This window comes from Lolium rigidum, chromosome 3, assembly GCF_022539505.1.
Source record: "Lolium rigidum isolate FL_2022 chromosome 3, APGP_CSIRO_Lrig_0.1, whole genome shotgun sequence".
Classification (NCBI taxonomy): Eukaryota; Viridiplantae; Streptophyta; class Magnoliopsida; order Poales; family Poaceae; genus Lolium; species Lolium rigidum.
The window spans coordinates 238,698,914-238,711,329 of NC_061510.1; positions in this window are offsets into that span (position 1 = coordinate 238,698,914).

Consider the following 12,416-nt stretch of genomic DNA (forward strand, 5'->3'; position numbering starts at 1 on the left):
GGCGAAGTATCCAGTGAAAACCATGATTCGGTGAAAACCTGGAAACTAACGTCCTCAGTCGTCTGATCGTTGATGGTTGGCACAGATTAGTAGTGGACTCCCCCACCGGCCACTTAACCCACTTTTCAACTTAACCCCCTATGAATTACCCACGATCAGAAAGATCTTAACACCTCCTCCGTGATCATCTCCTTTGATCTCGCGTACGTGAACATGGTGCCGCCGGCCGTCGTCCCTGGCGATCCGGACGAGACGGAGACTCTCTGTTCAGACCCGTCGAGCACGACGGAGACTCTCTGCTCAGCGGCCAGCGCCCCCACGTGATGGTGACTTGGTAGCTGTGGCGCGGCCCGCGCGTGACGGCGGCTGGGCGCTGCTCCACTCACCGACGGACTCGGCCCGGCAGATCGGCGCTGCGCTGGTGCGGGCCGTGGTTGCCGCGATGCACACATGACGGCGGCTTAGCGTCCTCGACGCTGCCCTACGATGCACTGAATCGAAGGACGCGACGCTTCCCAACGCACACAGGCGCGACTACGACATCTTAATTCTGCAGCGTCACTTGGTTCTCTAGGTTGTTCTTTCTGAAGTTGTACCTGAATGTTGCAGTTTTGATGTTATACAGAATCTTGTATAGGCAGATTTTATTGTTGTACGTGAATCTATTATTCTGAATTATGTCCGACTCAATGGAAGTATATTGAATCAGTTCTGTGAAGATGATGTACTGTAATATGTCGATGAGCCCTTTCCCTGATGAGCAAGTACAACACATGTTCGCCTCATTATTTGACAATTTCGGCTTGGTCAAAATAAGATGATACATGAAGAAACAGAACGACAAAAGAAGAGGCTCAATACCAAGTCTCACAAAAACATTCTGGAGTACAATACTGAATAGTTTGAAAACCAAACAACTAGTTTAGATTGCTATTCAGAGTAACAACTAGATTGATCTGAGGAACTACGATATTCAGAAATACATATCTAAGAACTTCAATCTTCATGTTTAAAATTGCAAGCATGAACTTCTTGGACTGCACCAAAACAAGCAATGAAGGTTCAACAGTCACATGATTTCTGAACGGAGAAATATTTTGTAGCTTCAACAAAGCCTGCAGGTTTGCATGAACTCATCCATAGTACAACTCCAGTAAGTTCTTGAACAAGGATTTTTTGTGTGTGTATGACCTTCAAGCTACATAATTCTTAGCTGATGTTGGGACAATTACGACTATCATGGAAGCCAACCTGCTTACACTTCTTGCATGTTCTAGGCACTTTTTTTTTCTGTCGACCGACATTTTTCTTCACCTCTCCATCCTTATTTTGGTTGCCTTCTCCATCTTTATATTGCTGACCACCCTTGTCTAAGTGCCCCTTAATTCTTTTGCATCTACCCTTTGTGTGGACATCACTTGGTGGATGTATTTCAACTTGATTAGGCATAGTACAGCCAATGTATGCCTCAAATTCATCTTGTCTACTAGGATTATCGGCAACAACACTTTCAGACAATTTTCTTTTCATTTCAAAGAGAGTATTTCTCAATGCTTCCAATTCTCCAGGAGAGTGTTCAGCCAACCTGATTGTGTCATCTAATGTTTGGTGAATCTCTGAAACCATTTTTCGTTTGGCCAAATCTGAGGAGCTACTTTCATTCTCTTCAAACAAGTTGCCATACCTATCATATAACATTCTCCTGTTTACCGTTGTCTTCCACCTATCCAGAAGGAAATGACTAGGGAGCTCATTCATCTTTGCACCTCTCAAAACCACAATGATATGTCGACATGGAATTCCACGTGTCTCAAATAACATGCAAGAGCAGTGAGCAGTCATAGATGTTGTGTCAAATCGAACTTCTCGAGACTTGTAAGAGCAGTCACCACCTATAATCGTGGTTCTCAAATCACCCTCCTGTGATATGCTTTCAATCAAGCAATGATCTCTAGCTGCACGCACCTCCTTTTGAAAAGTTTTGAAAACCTCATGTGTAAAGAATAGACTAGCATGCTTCTCGATTTCCCAAGATGTAATCAATGGAGGCGTAGAATTGAGGCATTCATGGTCAGCCTTGAGTTCATTCTGACGTTGTTCTTCTAGGGCTGTACCAATCCTAATCCAAAACTCCACTAAAGCATGTTTGTAACCAATAAAGTGGTTAAAAACGAGTTAGCACTCTCCGACCTTGAAGTTGTTCTCAGAGTCTCACCCAAGAATACACCTCTAAAGTAGGCTGGTATCCATGATTGACGAAGTTCATATCTTCTAGCAAACCATTCATTGTCCTGGAGACCAAATTCACAAATCATGGCAGACCATTTTTCCTCAAATTCAGCAGGGTTTTCAGAGCCCCATACACATGAGTTAATAGTACTATAGAAATGTTCATCCTCTCTTAGCGGAGGGCCAACCTTTTCTGGAAGCTTTCTCATTATGTGCCACATGCACAACCTGTGGATAGTGTTTCGCAAAACTTCTTCTATTGCAATCTTCATGCTCTGATCTTCATCAGTTACTATAAGCCTGGGTGCTACCCCATCCATTGCTTTTAAGAATGTTTCAAAAACCCATTTATATGACTCTACCTTCTCATTAACAATCAAGGCGGCACCATAAAAAACAGAACCCATGTGGTGGTTTATTCCAGTGAATGGGCAAAATATCATGTTGTACTGGTTGGTGCTATATGTAGAGTCGAAAGACACCATTTCTCCAAACAAAGCATAATTCTTTCTGCAAAAAGCATCTGCCCAAAACACATGTGTCAGACGGTTTTTATCATCAAGATGATAGTCAAAGAAGAATCCTGGGTTTATTTGTTTCCTCTTTTTGAGATTGTTAATGAACATTTGAGCATCTGTATCCTTGAAGGTGCGTCTCATGTCACGATGATAGTTCTGCATGTCTCTCTTCGTGCACCCCACAAACTCGAATCCACCCTCACCAACACGAAGCAACCGGAAAGCCCCAGATGTACCAATGCTAGCTGCATGACATGTGAATAGTGTGCTCTTAGCTTTCTCACTGACTTGTCTGTTAGACTTGATTAAATGTTGCTTGCTGGGTGTGACAAATTCATGCGTGTGTTCTTCATGAAAATATGAAATCAAGTATTTGTCATCTTGTGTACGCTTGATAGTTATCATGGCCTCACAACCACATCGTGTGATCTTTCTAGCATGTGTTCTTATCTTTTTTCCATTCACATCCTTCTTGCATTCCTCTTCTTTCTTTGTTCGGAAACCTGCTTTGGCACAAAGAAATCGCCTCCACACCACCACATCATCTACACACTTTTTTTGCCCAATTCGGACTGAAAATCCAACATTATGTGCATAAGCCTTGTAAAACTCCTCAACAGCTTCCATACTCTCGAATGTCATACCTACAGCTGGCTTTAAATCTTCATCACATTCTGCTGTACATGACGAACCCTAAAATTACAAGATAGATTGGTCGTACAAGTTAGCAATTATTAGAGAATTTTGAACGAAAATTTGAAGATAATAATACTCACACAAAATGGGCCGCTGGTAGCTCTCTTTTTTGGGGTACTGAAGTTATCCGGATTGACTGGAGGAGGATGTATTTTCACATTATGGCGATCTCCATCACTACAAACACGGGTTTGAAAATCCAAATCACAATCATGCTGAGGCTCCATCTGTAATGCAAACAACACAAATATGTGTTACGATGTATGATAATCAAGCAAGCACACCCAAACAAACTCGAACTCACCCAACCTGAACTTTTTTTTAATGAACCTGAACCTATTTGGACTAGTACACCCAAGCAAAATTGAACTCAGCGAACCTGAACTTTTTTTAATGAACCGTCCAAACAAGAACTCATCTAACCGTATCAATTGACTAGCTAGCTAGCTTAGTACTAATCTCTTCTGACACAAAATCTTACAAGGCTAGGGCGCTAGGCAACCAAACTCGGGACTGAATATTCACACAAAGACTAGTTTACGACTGAATCTGGATAAAACGACAGTTACACGAGACTAACAGATGCAACTACAGATTGTATCAATGGACAAAGAAAGCAAGAAAAACAAACAGGGATGGAATTTGTGCTCACCGGGGCAGTGCTACAATGAGGCATGGGCACTGGAGGGGATGCAGCAGCAAGCGCGTCGAGCACGGCGGCTGGTGGTGACGCATGGTTTGAAGTGTGAGACGTGAGCATTGGAGGGGATGGCTCGCCACCGGCATCAAGTCTGAGGGCCGACGGCGACGGGTCTGAACAGAGAGTCTCCGTCGCGTCCGGATCGCCAGGGACGACGGCCGGCGGCACCATGTTCACGTACGCGAGATCAAAGGAGATGATCACGGAGGAGGTGTTAAGATCTTTCTGATCGTGGGTAATTCATAGGGGGTTAAGTTGAAAAGTGGGTTAAGTGGCCGGTGGGGGAGTCCACTACTAATCTGTGCCAACCATCAACGATCAGACGACTGAGGACGTTAGTTTCCAGGTTTTCACCGAATCATGGTTTTCACTGGATACTTCGCCATGTATGAGATCCTTATTTTTTTTCCATTGGTCGGAGTGCAATTGTGTTCTTGCATGAGATCCTTATTTTTTTCCATTGGTCGGAGTGCAATTGTTTACCAATTTGAGGCACCACGAACCTGTCAGACAATCGACGTATACGTGAAAGCATAGCACTGTGACATGCTGAATCCACGATTATGACACAAATAGGCGAAACTAGATGGACCTGGCGCGTCTTGCCGCGCCGTTCTTGCTACCATCGGTCATACTCTCGAATTTCAAGACCTTTGTTATTCAGCGACCATGACTGCTACAAGGCATGACAAAAGATAACTAACACTTCATGACTTTGCTAAACTTATATGGAAAAGAAATTGTGACTTATCAATACAGATATTCCATCAAAATGAAAACTCAAGGTAATAGTAGAAATAAACAAGGATCTTGAGACAACTTCATTTATAGAATGGCCATGACGAAAAACACCACTCGCTCTAAAGTTCATTGTAAACATCAAACAGTTTTATTCAAAAGATTGTCCGGTCATTTCTTCTAGCAAGTGTACATAAAAAAAATACTAATCAGTAACATTCTTTTATAGTTTCTGAGCTAATATTGATTCCTTGTAGTACATACATGAACTAAACTACCTGTTCTTATTTGAAAACAGTCTACATGCAAAACCTTACTACCGAACTGCATTACAGACGTACATGAAAAGATGGATATATAGTGCTTATGTACCAAAATATCACGTCACAAAAGTGAAATCTCAAAGGCTTAGATGGTTGGCAGCAATGAGGAGTCCGATGAAAAAAGAACTTGAAGGTGCGGCCAGTGAGCATATTTTATTTTGTAATAGACAGTAAGAAATAACCTGATGACGGAATCAGTAGGGACCTTCCAACTACACTAAAGGATAATTTGGGGGACACATGCCCCATTTTTGGTTGGATGTTGGAATGTATGAACTCCAGTACATTTTTTCCTTCCAAGTATCTAATGAACAATTCAAAGTAATTTGACCTATAATAAATACAATCTGAAGATCATCCTTATTAGAATACAGATATGCAATTGTACTATGAAATACTATGCAAAATGCCTTGAACTGGAAAATGCTAGTTGTAAGTGTGGCATTAAAGTTAGCAATGCACTTAAGAATTTTTATTTAAATAAACCTTTCTCGATAATTATACGCTGAAAAATACATTAAGAATCACAAGTTAATGACAAAAAATTATCTAGTGAATGATTATTTGGGTACACAGTTGCTTTGGTACTGCCTTGACTCAACTTATATCATTAAGGTTTATGATCTGGAGGAGACATGCTCATAGCAAAACTGGAGTATGGCAATACATTAAGTAGAAATGAATGGGAGAAACAATCTATGATCGTCATGTTCATAGCAAGAAGTTTGGATAATTTCTAGACATATAGAGCTATCGAAGGGAAGATTCTCAAGCCATCATAATTAAGTACACCATAGCACATCAATATTTGGATGGGTACTACAAAAAAAAACATAAACTTAGCCTTAAAAATCATAATAATAACCAATGGAGAGTAAATCGGAGTAACTCTAAAAGACCTAAACTTAACCCGAAAATGTTATTAAAAAAATAACCAATGGATGCCGTACACGCCATATATTTTCCACACAAGTCATCATATTCAATAATGTGTAACTCCATTTAGCAACAATGGAATAGATAGGTAACCTCTTCGTTTAAGAAATTCTTGATTAAAAGTAGACTATATGTCCTGTTTGGAAAGGAAACAAGAAAAAAAAATACTTAGAAAGTAAATAAATTAGATATGGTTGCCATTAAAAATCTTGCTGCCCCACAAGTAAGTGCAGCCTTTGTAGAATATTTCTGAGATAGTCCCACAAGTAAGAAGGCACAATAAAGCTCACTAGAAGTGCATTAATCTAACTGAACATGACTTCTGTACAACTACATATCCATCGCATGACAAATAGAGAAATAGGGTTTCAGAAACATTTCTATTGAAATCTTTAGCATGCCAATCCATCATTTTGGCCATCACCACTCATCCCCGATCATCACATACTGAAGAAACCACACTCCTTGTTGATGCAACTATGCGTGCATGGTTTTTCAATGGAGCAGAAAATCAAACAGAAATCAGAAATGATTTGTTCTTGCTGACACAATTAAGTTCAGGAAAATGAAGTAACAAGAAAACACCGATTTATAAGCAGAGACGTGTCCATTACCTGTGGCGTGGGCGTTGGCGTGCGCTGAGAGTATGCTTGACTGGATGTGCTTCTCACCTGCTATTGGGCGGTTTGGGAAGGCATTTAGTTTGGATGATGTGAGTTGGTGTATTGTCACCCTATACATCCTACTGTAGGTATAGTTAGGTTGCTTCGAGAGTGATCTTTTGTATTGTTTCTTGTAAGGCTTCATGAATAATCTAATAAAAAGCCGTGTGCATCCTTTGGATGCAGAAGCTGGGGCGATTTTTCCCCCTTTTCGAAAAAAAAAAAAAAAAACTTGCAGGTATGGGTTCCCCTGAATTCAATTGGCACAATTGTAGTGGTATCCAATCCGTTGAAAGACTAATAGCAGTTAAAATTCTGCTTGCAAGCATATGATGCGGAGTGTTTTGCTGCCTTCTCGTAGCCCTGAAGAACATGTGTGCCCCCACACCAGCGCACTGTCCATGAAGAACGACGGCAGGTTACACGAAGCCGCAAACCATTGCAGCCCATCGGAAACAAACTTGGGGATTTTGACGATCTTACATAGGATGGCAGCGGCTGTCCTCGCACATCAGCTGTGGCCACCATCCTCGACATCAATTTCGCTGCACGGCCGCCGACCGTGCTGGGGTTTGCCTCCACTGCTGTGATTTGGTTGGAAGAGAGAAAGAGACCGTATCAACTAAATAGCTCTACTTGAAAGGACGGGGATTGTAAGAACTTGAAAAGCAGAGGAGCAATAGATTGTGGATCTCAGGAAGGGAAGCGCTTCCATGTGAGATTTGGAGCACTCGTTCGCATCACGTCCCTCCTTTGATACTGTGCGAGACGAAGAGGGGTGGAGCGAGGACCGGAGTTCTACCGGCCGCCATGCACGCCGAAGAAGGGCCGTGTATAGAAGATGGATCAGACTGCGGCCATCGTGGCCACCCGGCCATGTCAACCAAAGAACGTCCGCCGCCGCTAGGGCCTCGAAACCCTAGTGCGACAGCTACTCCAAGCGAGACGGGGCACGGAGTTGTTGGTGGAGGAGTTTCCCGCTGCGGCGAGTGACCCGCTGGGTCAAGAATACGAGAAGATAGGTACGGGAATGGAACCCGGATAGAGGATGAAAGGAGGAGGACGACACAGGGTTGGAGTGGAGAATCAAGTTAATCAACCAAGAACCGCCCCCGATTCAACCGACGTCCAAGCGCTAGCTCTTTCAGAAAAAATAAGCGGTGGCTCAGCTGCAGGTGGGACCAACGACAGCGACTGGCCGATCAACCACAGACGTGCTCAACCCTGGGAGCTTAGAGCTCTTTAGGGATATCCAGCCAAAGTATATCACATAACCCATTGGGATGGTCAAGTTAGAAAATTGAGAATATTTTTGTGTAGTTAATGGTAAATTTGCAGCAGTCCATCCATGTTAATACTCTATGGGAACAACAAAAAGATCAATTGTGATATTTATTTGTCCGATCACAGGTGCACTTTCCTAAGGGTGAAGAGGACTGGCTTGATAGGGAACGTGGATGTAATGCCCTTCATATTCACGTTCTTTAACTGTCTAATGCTGGTAGCCAATGCGATCCCGGACCTTGATCACTCCAAACCCATTCTAATCATCAACATACTGGGTTCGTTTCTCGAGTTGATATGGATCGCCCTATTCATATACTACTCTGATGGGACTAAGAGAGCTGTCGCCATAGGTTCTCTGATAGTCACGACAGTAGTTTCTATCATCGTCTTTTCGCTGGTTTTCACCAAAGTGAAGCAGAACAAATGGTCGCCAACGTTTCTTGGGTACCTAGCTGCCATCTCTGGTGTAGCAATGTACACCCTACCAATCCGGAGCACGGTACGGTAGTGCATTCTTTCATTTTTTTTATAACTGGTTCCTTGCCTGCATTCTAATTGCACTTGATGTTGATGCCTCCTGATTACTTGCATGTAGTGGAGAATGGTCAGACTGAAGGACGGAGGCGACTTGAACCTGATGATGATCCTGGCTTCTTTGGCCAATGGTGGGCTGTGGTCTGCCTTTGCCAAAGTTGGGCGTCGCGGCGTTAACTGGTTTCTCATGGTATAATTAGCCAACCTGCCCAGTACTACATTTTCACCTCTGTTTCTATTCTAGTAGTAGTTGATCATTTCCTCTGCTTGTGTGTTGCAGGTACCCAATGCCACCGCGATCCTGTGCGCTAGTGGGCAACTCATCGTGTGGGTGTATCTGTTCATGAACAAGCCGCCGGTCCTGCCGGTCGTGGCGCCGACCCAGGGAGGCGCGGTCTCGCCGGCGCAGAACCAGGGGGGCGCTGCCTTGCCGGCGCAGAACCAGGAGGGCGCTGTTGGGCTGCAACAAGGTGAGGGATCTCGCCATCTCGGGCAGGGGAGAACCTATCCCAGCGCCAGCAGCCGGAGGGCCTCGGAGCAGGTCCAAGCCCGGGAGCTCTCGCATCCTCGTCTGCCGTCGTGACTGACCTCGAAATGGCGATCAGGTCCGGCTCCCCCGACAGGTCCAAGCCCGGCTCCGGCGCCTCGTCCAAGTCCGTCTCCGACGCACTATCCAGGTCCGTCTCCCGCTCGCCGACCAGGTCCGGCACCCTGACCCAGTCCAAGCCCGGCTCCCCGTCCGGCTCCCGCTCGCCGACCAGGTCTGGCTCTGCCACTCGCTCCCCGTCCGGCTCCCACTCGCCGACCAGGTCTGCCACTCGCTCCAAGTCCGGCCCCCGTCCGGCACTTCACGTCGTCCTCCCCGTCCGGCATTTTTTTTTTTGTTGAAGAGGCACTTCACGTCGTCCTCCACGGCCCTTTCACCAAACGAGACTGTCCGGAGGAGAGGGATGTGCCGATCCGACCAGCGGTTTATTTGTTGGAGGTCATTTTGTCGGCGCTCGTGCATGCTGATGTCCGCTTTTTTCCGTGCAGTCATATAAACTTGGTTTAGTTTTTCTAAATGCATAAATTTAAACCAAGCATCTAAATCATCGAAGTATGTCAAGCACGAGATTTTTTTCAATTAGATCTCACATGGACTTCTTATAATTGTATTTTCAAATTTATGTCACGAAAAACCAAGTTCGTGTGGCAATAAAAATTCATGTTTTCTAGCAGGGCTGATATGTTTGCAGATTATTCGAATAAGAAGATAGTAACTAGTACGACGCGGATTTTTTGAACAAGCAAAACGTTGGATGAAATTGTGAGCATTGAGATTAGCTTGAAGATTATATAATATAGGTTGTCTTAAATGCAGAAAATTACCAAATAATACGAGGTGAATTCGTCACAGAGAAATACAGGTTTTCTCACTCCCTCATGAATACTTTTGGTTTAATATGGACATGCATACTTAATTAGACCCTTAATTTTATTTCGTGACTTATTGATTTTTCTTACGACTTTTGAGTTTTGAAAAATATTAGAATTAAGGCTAATAATTTTGAATGTCATAAGCTTCATGTTTTCTCCAAAATTATGTTGGTTTTACTTTATGTTCTAAAATCTCTTAAAACTATTGTACAAATTTCAAATATATGTTGGTTATTGAAGGTTCTGCCAAGTATATTCCCCATTGTTTAATGTTTTGTAATTATTCTAAAATCTAATTTCTCAGAAAGTGTACACTATTTTTCTAAAGATTTTTAATATGTACCATGTTGAAAAAATAGATTATTCATATGCATATGCTCAATAGAATAGATAAATCTGCACACAAATTCACATTAATCAACTCATAAAACACATTAGTAAGAGTACGTAAATTAGTCAACATGGGGGTTAAAAAAATCAATGCTTGATTAAATGCATGTAAAAACAGCAGACTTGGTAAATACAACACATATTTATCTGTCGTGGTGGTGAACATGGCAGATGTCTAGGTAGGTTTATGTCGGGACCGATGGATACCGGAGGATCCAAGGAGGGATGGTATGCTAAAGAGCACACACGGTAAAACACATGAACACACCGATCTACCCAGGTTCACGGCCTTCGTGGGGAGGTAAAAGCCCTACTCCTGGATGTATGACTGTATATGGAGCTGAGATAATGAGCTACAATGTTGCTCCTTGAGCTGTTTTGTCTATGCATGTATGAGGCTTGCTAGGTGAGTTGTAGATCTAGAAGAAGAAGTTGCACAAGAGAGCATGAGGAAATGATCCCCCAAGGGGCTGGGGTGAGCGTCCCCCTGGTGCTCCTTATATAGGGAGCCAAGAGGACATATGAAGCCCACAAACACTATGCACTATACACTATTCATGAGTTGACTACCGGGGTTTTGTCAACATTGTTCATGCATCATGGTGGGTACTATTGCCCTGGCACGTCTGGGTCTTGTCGCTGTCCTGGGTGTCCTTGGCTCAGTCATCGATCTTATTTGCTTTAGGGTACGGTAGCTGGCAGCGATGCCGGTCTGAGCTAGGGGCGTCCCAAGACCAAGCATCGATGGAACAAGGGTTACCACATGTGTATGTCGGTTTTGGTGAAGCCGGTTTTGGTGAAGCTGGTTTGGGTATGCCGGTTTGGGTATGTCGATTTGGTGAAGTCGGTTTGGGTGAAGCCGGTTTTGGTGAAGTCGGTTTGGGTATGCCGGTTTTGGTGAAGACGGTTTAGGTATGCCGGTTTTGTCGAAGCCGGTTTGGGTATGCCGGTTTTGCTGAAGCCGGTTTTGGTGAAGCCGGTTTTGGTGAAGTCGGTGTGGGTATGCCGGTTTTGGTGAAGCCGGTTTGGGTATGTCGGTTTTGGTGAAGCCGGTTTTGGTGAAGTCGATGTGAGTATGTCAGTTTTGATGAAGCCGATTTGGGTATGTCGGTTTTGGTGAAGCCGATTTTGGTAAAACCGGTTTGGGTCGACTTTGGGCCTATGCCGGCTAGAGGCCCAAAGTCGGTTTTCTGGCCAGATGCTCAGCCGGATTTGAGCTAAACCGGGCTGACTTTGCCCTATGTTGGCCCAGCTTGGGATTTTTCCCTTTTATGACATTTCTTCCTTGTATATTATATTTCAGATCCATTTAATCACCAAGTTTGGTGTACCTGGGGTCATCCTCGACACTATCATCATCACGTGTTTCTAGGTTATCCTCGGCATTTTCGGCAAGTAGTATATAATTATTGTTTTTTATAGTTTTAATATCGTATTTTCTAATATTTAGACGATTGATAGCTTAATTCTCAATCGACTTCTAAACCATAGGATTACATAGTGATTCGTACTACCATGAGTTGCAACGGGGATTTTTCTAGTTGCACATATGATTACAACCGGCAAGAGAAATGTTTAAAACGTTGGATTGCTCTTGTATTTATGCTAGTCATTAGTTGCAACATGGAATGCAAATACCATGGCCCATTAGATAGCTTCGTGGTTTCTACTAGTCGTGAGTTGCAACATGGGTTGCAAATGCCTCAGACCATTGGATTGCTTTGTGATTTGTGTTAGTCATGATTTCTAACGTGGGTAGCAAATGAGATTTGATGACATCACCTAAGTGAGAATTAGCTTAATTCTTAATCCACTGAAAATTAGTCACACCCTATTAATATAGTACTTAAGAACCTTCATCATAATTTAGAAGGCACAAATTGGTATGTTTGAAAACAGCAAGATCGTGTCACGAAAAGCAAGTTTATACTGCAAACATGACTTCCTAAGATAAACATTTTCGGTCAACTTTCTATCAATGATC